The sequence below is a fragment of the Medicago sativa genome, chromosome 1 (assembly GCF_051527215.1).
Source record: "Medicago sativa cultivar Bolivia chromosome 1, Bolivia_mono, whole genome shotgun sequence".
In the NCBI taxonomy this organism is placed as follows: Eukaryota; Viridiplantae; Streptophyta; class Magnoliopsida; order Fabales; family Fabaceae; genus Medicago; species Medicago sativa.
Window position 1 is genome coordinate 90,788,608 of NC_140749.1, and position 9,537 is coordinate 90,798,144.

A 9,537-nucleotide genomic window follows, 5' to 3' on the forward strand; every position below is an offset into this window, starting at 1 on the left:
CTTTTAGAAAGACATATTTGTGATCGAGGTATATAAAAAGAGAGTTTTTATTTGTTGCTTGAGTTAATTAAACACATAAATAAGATCGATTGCAGTAATTAGTAGGCAACAACTATATTAATAACAACTCTCTCTTTTCCTTTCTAAGACCATCTACAATGGGGTCCTTCCCCTAATTAGCATCATTTTAAATAGGCATCTCCACTGTGAGATCAATTAATATGGTGCTTATAAGGATGAGTGCTTTTGTAGGCACCCTCTCTCTCTCCTATTACTCATGGGCCCCACATGTACAATTAATTCTATTTTTTTCCCTATATTCAATTATTGTATTATTTTAATATTAAAAAGTAAATTATATAATAGTTGTAAATAATAGTTGAATTTGAATTTGCTTGTAGCATATAGCCGTTGGAAATTTGGCAACACTTTGGGAGTGATATGAACAAGATTAGTTGTTATTTAGATTATGTAATTTATCATCATTACTTTTATATTGTTTTTTCAAGTTTTAACTTTTTCTTGAATTATTAATAAAAATAAAAATAAAATGTTCGTTTATTTTTATAATTTATAATTAAATTACTTCAATATTTTAAAATTATATAATTATGAATTAGTATATAAATTATTGTTAAAATTTAATGATAGATTTATTACTTGGACCTAATTAATAATTATTTTGAGGGGCTGGATTGGAGAGGTTGGATGCTTATTAAGTATTAATTATAAAACGAATGACATATACAGTTGGGACCCATTTAAGCACCCAAACGGGGTGCATTGTGGATGGTCTAAAATGTGACAATTTTTCTTCTTCTTGATCTACCAAAGATAGATGATTTAGGGTTAATTTTGACCCGAAATCACCTTTCCGAATTGTTTTTCTTTTTCTTTTAGTTAAATAACTGATTATCACATATTTTCAGTTTTCTTTCGTTTATTTTTGTTATTTTGTCGTCTAGCACAACATTTTTTATTTTGATTTTCCGTCTTTGTGCGGTATGTTTTTGGTTTTCTGTCTTAGTGCGGTGTTTTTTTATTCATGTTGAAAGATTAATTTTTTTTTTAAACTAAAAGATTAGCTTTGATCAATGACAGATTCAATCAATGACTTTTGCGTCGTCAACGTTACAGATACAGAACCATGAGTATATTCAGTGGTGTAACGCCCAATTTGAAAGTGTCTAGAATATTCAAAAGTGCGCTAAACTGATATTGGATACATTAATTATACAATAAAGAAAACGACATCGAGTCGTTAGTTTAGATACTTCAACATCCCAAAGTTTCTATGTTACATTATTACACCAAAGTTTGCCAAACGAAGTATAAATACAAAGTTTGTATCAAAACATCTCATAATATAACATATGCGTCTCTAATCTACACCAAGTGGGTTCCAAGCCAACACGATCAGTCCAATGCTTTTTCTTTACCTTTTCCTTTTCCTTGAGAAACCTGTGAACCTGAACAAATAAGGAGTTGGATGAGACATAATGCCTCAGTGAGCTCTTTCTAGCCCTAGGCTAGTGATAACCTTGGGGAAAACCTACGGTTACCACATGCCTAAAATACAACCTGACGGTTGATTATACGTGTGTGGTCATACTTAACCAGACGGATGTGCATACTAGTTCCGTCATACATTCTTCTTAACTTGTTATAGGCTTTGCTAACATCATACGTGCCATGGCGGTCGAGGGATCCTAGAACCGCTTTGCTAAGATACCTTAACGCATCGAAGCTTAAACATGTAACAATCATGGCACGAACCTATATCGGACGAATAGGGTAACCTAAAATCGTCTTCGGCTTGATATCCTTTCCTTATTCTATTCCAATACTTTTTAAAACTAACATCATATCATAAACATATTCATGCATGGATGTAATCATTATGTTAGCGTGGATCAAACAAATATTATCTTGATTCATTTTTACGGAGAGCCCCGGGTGGAGTAACCCCGAGAACAATCCCATACGTGACCGATGAACTTAATTAGAATACATCGGACTCCCTCGATGTCGTGCGGGTCCCTTGCGGCTTGAACCGTTCCCCTTGGAGAACTTCTCGTATCCCCCTGACGTGGATAACAAGAAACACGAACACCTACATCTTGTTATAGTCTTGTTCTTATGCATACATGAAAGGTTAAACTATACAAGTTATTCCTTTACCTAGAAATCCTTGATCGATCCCTTGGTGAATCTTATATACATGTTCACGAGCGCAGAAAATATTCTCCGCATCTTATCATACACAAGCATTTATTATTATCATACTAATTCTCGACAACTAGTCGAGGCTCTAGTTCATTCCCTTTTATAGGGTATAGCTTGCTACCCGATCAACATTTGTTATAACTCTCTCATGTCATGCTTTACTATACAAAGTAAATACTTACTTCACATTCAAGAAATCATTTTAAAACTTATCCCATGGAATCTTGATTTAAAGGGTTATTGTTTAAAAGATTGCACAAGAAAACCGCCAGAGGAACGCTAGAACCACCCGAGGCGAACAAAACAATGGGTTTCCCCACTGCTTGCTCGCCATGGCGAGTGATTCTATGTGGGAGGCGAGCAAACACCCCTCTCTGTGGGTCTAGCTTGCCGTGGCGAGTTGTGACAGTCCAGAACTGTCAAAAATGATGTTTTTGACCCAAAATCCTCAAAACAAAGCATCCCAAGGCATATCATGACTCTATTGATCATATGGAACCTGTAAAATAGACATAGAGCAAGTATTCACAAGTATATTGATGCATGACATGAAAGGGGTAAATTTCTCTATGTAAAAACCCTAGAAAAATATGTAGTTTCCTTGCAAGCATAACACACATCCCATGGGTAGAACTAACTAAGAACTCACCTTGTTAAAGAGGAAAAACAAACTCAAGACTATGCTCTTGACAGCAAAACCCTAGGTAGAATTTCTCTAGGTGAGAGAAGTTTATGTTGGTGAAGTTTGCTTCCAAGATTCTTCCCAACACCTTGATAAACCTATATTCTTACTCAATCTCTAACTTAGTGGAGGATTGAGAGAAGATTGGAGTGAAGAATCAAATTTGGTGAAGAGTAGTGATGACACTTCTAGAGAGAAGGAAGAGCAAAAGGACATAAGAAAACTGAAGGTGAGAAAAACACAAGAAGGGGGGTTGAATTGTGTTTTGAAAAATTCTTCGTTTCTCCTAAAAACTGAACACACTGATCAGAAGCTAAGTGAAACAGCTTCTAAAGTGATAATCAGAATCTGAACGCAGCGAAATAAAACAGAGCGAGAGAAGAATAAAGACACAAAGCAATTATACTGGTTCCTTCCACAATCCGGAAGTAGTCCAGTCCCTCTTGCACTTCCAAGGAGATTTCACTATAATGTAATATCTGATTACAATTGCTCAAGCACACCTGCAAGAGACTTCCTTTGCTCAAGCACACTTTGCAAGAGTCTTCCTATGCTCAAGAACACAATCAAGAGACTTCCCTGCTCAAGCACAACTGCAAGAGACTTCTAACTAAACAAAATTACACAGAAAATTGTTTAAGGTTGAACACTTGATATACAATCAGAGGTGCTCACAATACAAATCAGATACATACTCAATAACTTAAGAATTTCTAAGATGAAACTTTGAGACACAGAAATTCTAAGTGAATGCAGAACAATTTCTTCAGAGGTTTGGCACTTGTAAAAATGTTGTGAGTCTTTCGTTCAGCATTACCAAATCTCTAAGTCTTCACTCCTTTATATAGAGGTGTGAAAGAGACGTTGTGAAATTGCCAGCACATCAAAGAGTCGTTGTTGAAGCTTGATCTTTCACCAATGATCTTTTGCCTGATTTGGTTGTTGTCCTATGAAGAACAAATTTGAAATCCATTCCTTATCCAAAGGAACATCTTTGCAGGCGAACCCGTATTCTGGAGCTGTTTTCTTGTCTGGTAGCGTGGACACAAAACAGAGTAGTGGAGAAGGTGGTTGTACAGTTCGTACAATAGTACAATGTCAACGCTTTTGTCCAAATTGCAAGCACATGCCTTCAAACACCTTTGAAATGACCGTTGCAAAGTTCCACTAATCTTTTGTTGTCCTTTGATGAATTTCGATCTATGAAACAACTCTTGAATCCTTGAATTTCTCAAATTCAGTTGATCTTCAGCTTCTGGTGAAATGGCTTCTGATGAGGCAGCTTCCGATAATGTAGCTTCTGATGATGACGTGGCGCTTCTGGACCTCTAGTCTTCAGGAGCACTAATCTTCAGGAGCATTATTCCGTCAGGAGCGCTTTAGACTTCAGGAGCGCTTTTTCTCTTTAGGAGCAGCTTGACTTCAGGAGCGCTTTTTCTCTTCAGGAGCATATTGCCTTCAGGAGCTTCTAAGCTTCAATTCCGTTGATTTCTTTTGCTCTTTATTTGCTCATTCAGAACCAATTAATGATATAAAAATGTAGTTGTGGTCCTGTACACTTGAACAAATATTAGCTAGTCCAATTTATAATTTTTTAATACCTTGTTATCATCAAAACTCTTTAAGGTTCATTGTTAAACACATTTTGTTCCAACAAAAACCCTAGAGAGAGAAATGAGATAGACTTATGAAATACTAGACCATCGACCCGTGCTAACGCACGGGTCATACCAAAGAACAACTATAGCGCAAATATGAAAGTAAATACTTTACTTGATTCGAAAAAATAGTATAATTCAATTCATAAAATAAATTGCCACAAACGTTTTTAATGTACCATATTAAACAATTTCCATGACATCGACCCTGTTAAGGTAACATAACATATAAATTTAATGACTTAGTCTATTGAAGAAAAGAAAATCCAACGTCTGTCGACATAAAAATAGTACCGATATGAAATAACAACAATACTATAAAACAAAGTGCTACACATTATGGAAAACTTCTCTGTAGACCACATTTGATGTCACATCAGTATCTTGGCCGTCCTCATCACATGATCGAAAGTACCAATCAACACCAGTTTCGACCTCACATACAGTGGCAAGTACCGAACCTTGACACACAGTGAAATTTATTAGTGCTTAATGTGAAGATAAAGAGCGATACTACCTCAGACAATAATTGATCCTGGTGAGCTACACAAAACCAGAAGGAGTCACGTTGCCGAATCTCGAAACTTTGATTATTTGCTTGGGTCGATGATATTGAACGACCACGGGAAGGGAGGCTGAAGCTAGGGGTGTTGCGTTCGGTGGTGACGGAGGACGGTGGAGATGCAGGTGCATTCCCCGCCGAGTCATATTCAGTTAATGAGAGGAGGGATGAAATGGAAAAGAAACAGAGGAAGTGGTATCCCGTCAGACACTCATTGTTTGTTACCTTTACAACATTCGTCCGTTGCCATAATAGAGAGCAATGATTTCACCGTTCTGGATTTTCTCTTGGAAGAATTATCTTCGCCGCCGGAATCGTTGCAGCGCTTCTTGTTCCCACCGAAAGTCAATCAGGAAGTTTGGGAAGGTTGCCGGCGGAATCGTAAATCAATTAGAAGGTTTGAAAGAGAGAGGGTGAAGTGGTAGAGATCGGAACAGAGGAATTGGAGGAGGCGATGGATTTTTTGAGAAGGTGAGAGAATTTAATAGTTTGGCGTGAAAATTAGGTGGTGGAAATCTAGGGCAAAAGGAAACAACTTTGAGCGTTTAGCCCTATTTTGTTGTTTGCATTTTTTTGTTGTTGTGATGTTTATCCGTTCAATTGTTAGTATGTTTATCCATCTAATTTGTTTCAGTGATTTCCTTTTATTACGTTTTTATGTTTATCCTGTGAGGCTCTTTTTCTTTTTGTTTTCATAATTAACAATTTAGTTAGGGTAAAATAGGAATTTTAGTCATTAGGGTTTAGGAAAAATTAAGGCTTCAAAATTGGCATGGGTTAACTTTTATATATAGATAGATGTTTATCCTGTAAGGCTCTTTTTCTTTTTGTTTTGTCATTAGAGTTTAGGAAAAATTAGGGCTTCAAAATTGGCATGGGTTAACTTTTACATATAGATAGATTACGTTTTTATGTTTATCCTATGAGGCTCTTTTTCTTTTTGATTTCATAATTAACGATTTAGTTAGGGTAAAACAGGAATTTTAGTCATTAGGGTTTAGGAAAAATTAGGGCTTCAAAATTGGCATGGGTTAACTTTTATATATAGATAGATTACGTTTTTATGTTTATCCTGTGAGGCTCTTTTTTTTTTTGTTTTCATAATTAACGATTTAGTTAGGGTAAAACAGGAATTTTAGTCATTAGGGTTTAGGAAAAATTAGGGCTTCAAAATTGGCATGGGTTAACTTTTATATATAGATAGATTACGTTTTTATGTTTATCCTGTGAGGCTCTTTTTCTTTTTGTTTTCATAATTAACGATTTAGTTAGGGTAAAACAGGAATTTTAGCCATTAGGGTTTAGGAAAAATTAGGGCTTCAAAATTGGCATGGGTTAACTTTTATATATAGATAGATGTTGGTCCCAACATGCTTATATACCCTCTAGGCGTGAGTTTCCAAAAATACCCCTTGACCACACACGCGCATTTTTACCGTTTTCAGATAATACATCGGTTCCTAATAAGCGGGATATTACAGGTGGCTTGAATATAGTCATATTTTTAGGTATACTTACTCTGTCAGATTATGTTATCAACATAAATGTTGTCGTTTTTTTTTTTTTTGGTACAAAAATGTTGTCGTTTTATTAGTGACCATATTAAGAGTGACGAGTCTGATTTTCGGATAAAAATTAGTCATCCTTAATGTAAATAGATACTTTACATCAACCATATAATTAAAAGTACCAAAAAAAAACATATGATTAAAAGAAATAAAAAACAAAAAATCTCCTAAACCGAATTCATTGACACTCGTCCAACGATTCTGTCTCTCTCTTCTACTTGTGATGATCTAGACATTGAAGTCATTGAATTGAATAGGGGTTGAGATGATAAACAAAGGAATGGGCCCGGTCGACTATTAAATTTAGCTGCACTCTCTCTTTCAATATATATTCACCAAATCAACAAGTTTTTTTTTTTTCCCTTTCAAAAAAAAACAAGTTGTTTTTTTTAAAACAACCAAATCAACAAGTTAATAGGTTGAGACCGTGGGTTACCCTACGAACTCTAGCCAATTTTAAGTGTGTGAAATTGAATAAACTGAAAAGAAAACGATATACTATTGAATTGTTGGCAGTTACCCAAAGCCAATCATTTAATTTTTATACTACAAGACTTTTTTTTTTTTTTAATACTACAAGACTTTAAACCTGTGACATGCCATACTTTGATCACATGCGTATCACATTCTCAATCCTCGTCCCGATTCCATGACCCTCTGATTGTTGGAATAATAAATTGATTTCTTTTTTCTACATCAACCATAAATATAATCCTCGTCCTCAACCCATTCCATCTCTGATATGCCAAACTGTTCATTAGTCAAATAATTGATGACAAGGTCACCTTTGTAATTTGAACTAACGAGTAAATAACTGTTTATGAGAGACAATTCCAACCATTTGGGTCCCTTCCTTGTGGGTCTTCTTGGGTCGTGTTCCCATTTCTTCACACACTTTCTCTTCCTTCCTTCAGACATCCGCATAATCTTTCTCTTTCTCCACATCATTCTTTTTCATTTTTATTTTTGTATGTCAAAACAAAACCAATAGAAAATTAAATAAGTTGTACTCAAATCATTAAGTAAAATGTTACATAGACACATTTTATTTCCATACATCTTTGTACACTATATGCATTAGGAAGAGAGAAGAGGAAAGAGAAGAGAAAGTGTGTTTATGCGGAATCCACGTGGTCACGTATCAGATTTTTGTGTAGGTGTCAAAAGGTGTTTTGCCACTTAAGGATATCTATGTATCATAACTCAATAATTAATGAAATTCTTATAAGACAAATTATTCCATAAAATCGCAAGTTTAAATTATAAATAAAATAATATGTGATCAAACTTTATTTATCCGTCGATTAAATTGTAAATTACTAGACTATTTCCTCTACATAAAATTTAATTGTGTAGTATGTAAAGGCATAGCTCTATTAATAATGTCAATATTGTTAGACCAAATATCTTCAACCGTATCTAAATTCAAAACATTATAGTTGTATGTGAATTAAGGGGGTGTTTACCACTTAGTTTGAAGGAAAAAGAAAAAAGAAAAAAAGAATCTCGTGTATAAATAGACCCAACACATGCAACAAATCCTTAATATAAACACATTAAGTGTCCCTCTTCTTGTCTCACACTTTCACAACTCTTTCTTCATCACAAACCCTTCACCTCTATTCAAATATTCAAACAACTTCCATGGATACCAACCACCATGATCACTACAATACTAAAACAACAAATCCAACTTCCCAAACACACCTTAAGCTCTTTGGCTTCAGCTTCCATGAAGATGAAACCATGCAAGATATTCAAGACTCAACAACAACCAAAACAACTTCTTCTTCCACCTCAACTTCACCATCAAGATCACCGGACTCCTCCGGTATCAATGAAACTTTCCCACCTTCCTCCGGTGAAAGAAAATACGAGTGCCAATATTGTTGCAGAGAGTTTGCAAATTCACAAGCCCTTGGTGGACACCAAAACGCTCACAAAAAAGAACGTCAACAACTCAAACGTGCTCAGTTACAAGCTAACAGAAACGCCGCCGTGTCCTTCGTTCGAAACCCTATCATCTCCGCCTTTGCTCCTCCACAACACTTGCTAGCTCCGCCAGGTTCCATGATGGTTCCAGCTTCTCCATCCTCTTGGGTTTACGTTCCGCCCCGTTCCGCTCCACCTCCGTTCCACGTCTCAGTTTCACACGGTTGCGTTTTCCCGTCGGGGAACGGAAACACCATGATGAGTAGTGGTAATAATAATAGTAACATGGTGAAACCTGTGGGTGCAGGGATGTTTCCATGTGTTGGCGTTGTAGGGGATTCAACGTCCACATTGTCAACGATGCAGGTTCAGGCCCGGGCCCACCATGGGCCATGTTTGAGTAGGTTCTCAAAAGGTGATAGTGGGCCCAATTTTGATGATGCATTGGGCTTAGATTTGCACCTTAGTCTTGCACCAGCTGCAAATCGATCACGCGGCTCGGCTCAGCTTGGTTATTCTAGATGCTCCCCTTAAGGGCTAATATATATGGCTGCTTGTACATTTTTTTTTTTTTTTAGGTTTTGTTTAAGCATATTATTTCAACAACTGCTGTCTGCTCTATTTTTCACTATTATTATTCAAAAAAAATTGCATACGATCCATTTACATTTATAAATTCAACAATTTTTGAAGTATTATTGAGTAAATTTTAATACATAGATTGATAAAATGATATATTAAGACTAATATAATATCCGTCAACAAAAAAAAAAAGACTAATAATTAATAAAAACTATCTGATATACCAAACTATAGGCGATTGATGCATTTTTTTTTTTAGTACATTCTTGTCGATTTCATTGTATTGTTTATAATGGAAAGATGCTTTTAAAAAATGGGAGAAAAAGA

At 35.6% G+C, this 9,537-nt stretch overlaps 1 pseudogene; it reads left to right on the forward strand.

Annotated features, from left to right (window-relative positions):
* The first annotated feature begins 8,240 nt into the window (after nt 1-8,240).
* LOC146959045 (zinc finger protein GIS3 pseudogene) lies at nt 8,241-9,317 on the forward strand (annotated as a pseudogene).
* Nucleotides 9,318-9,537: the final 220 nt, after the last annotated feature.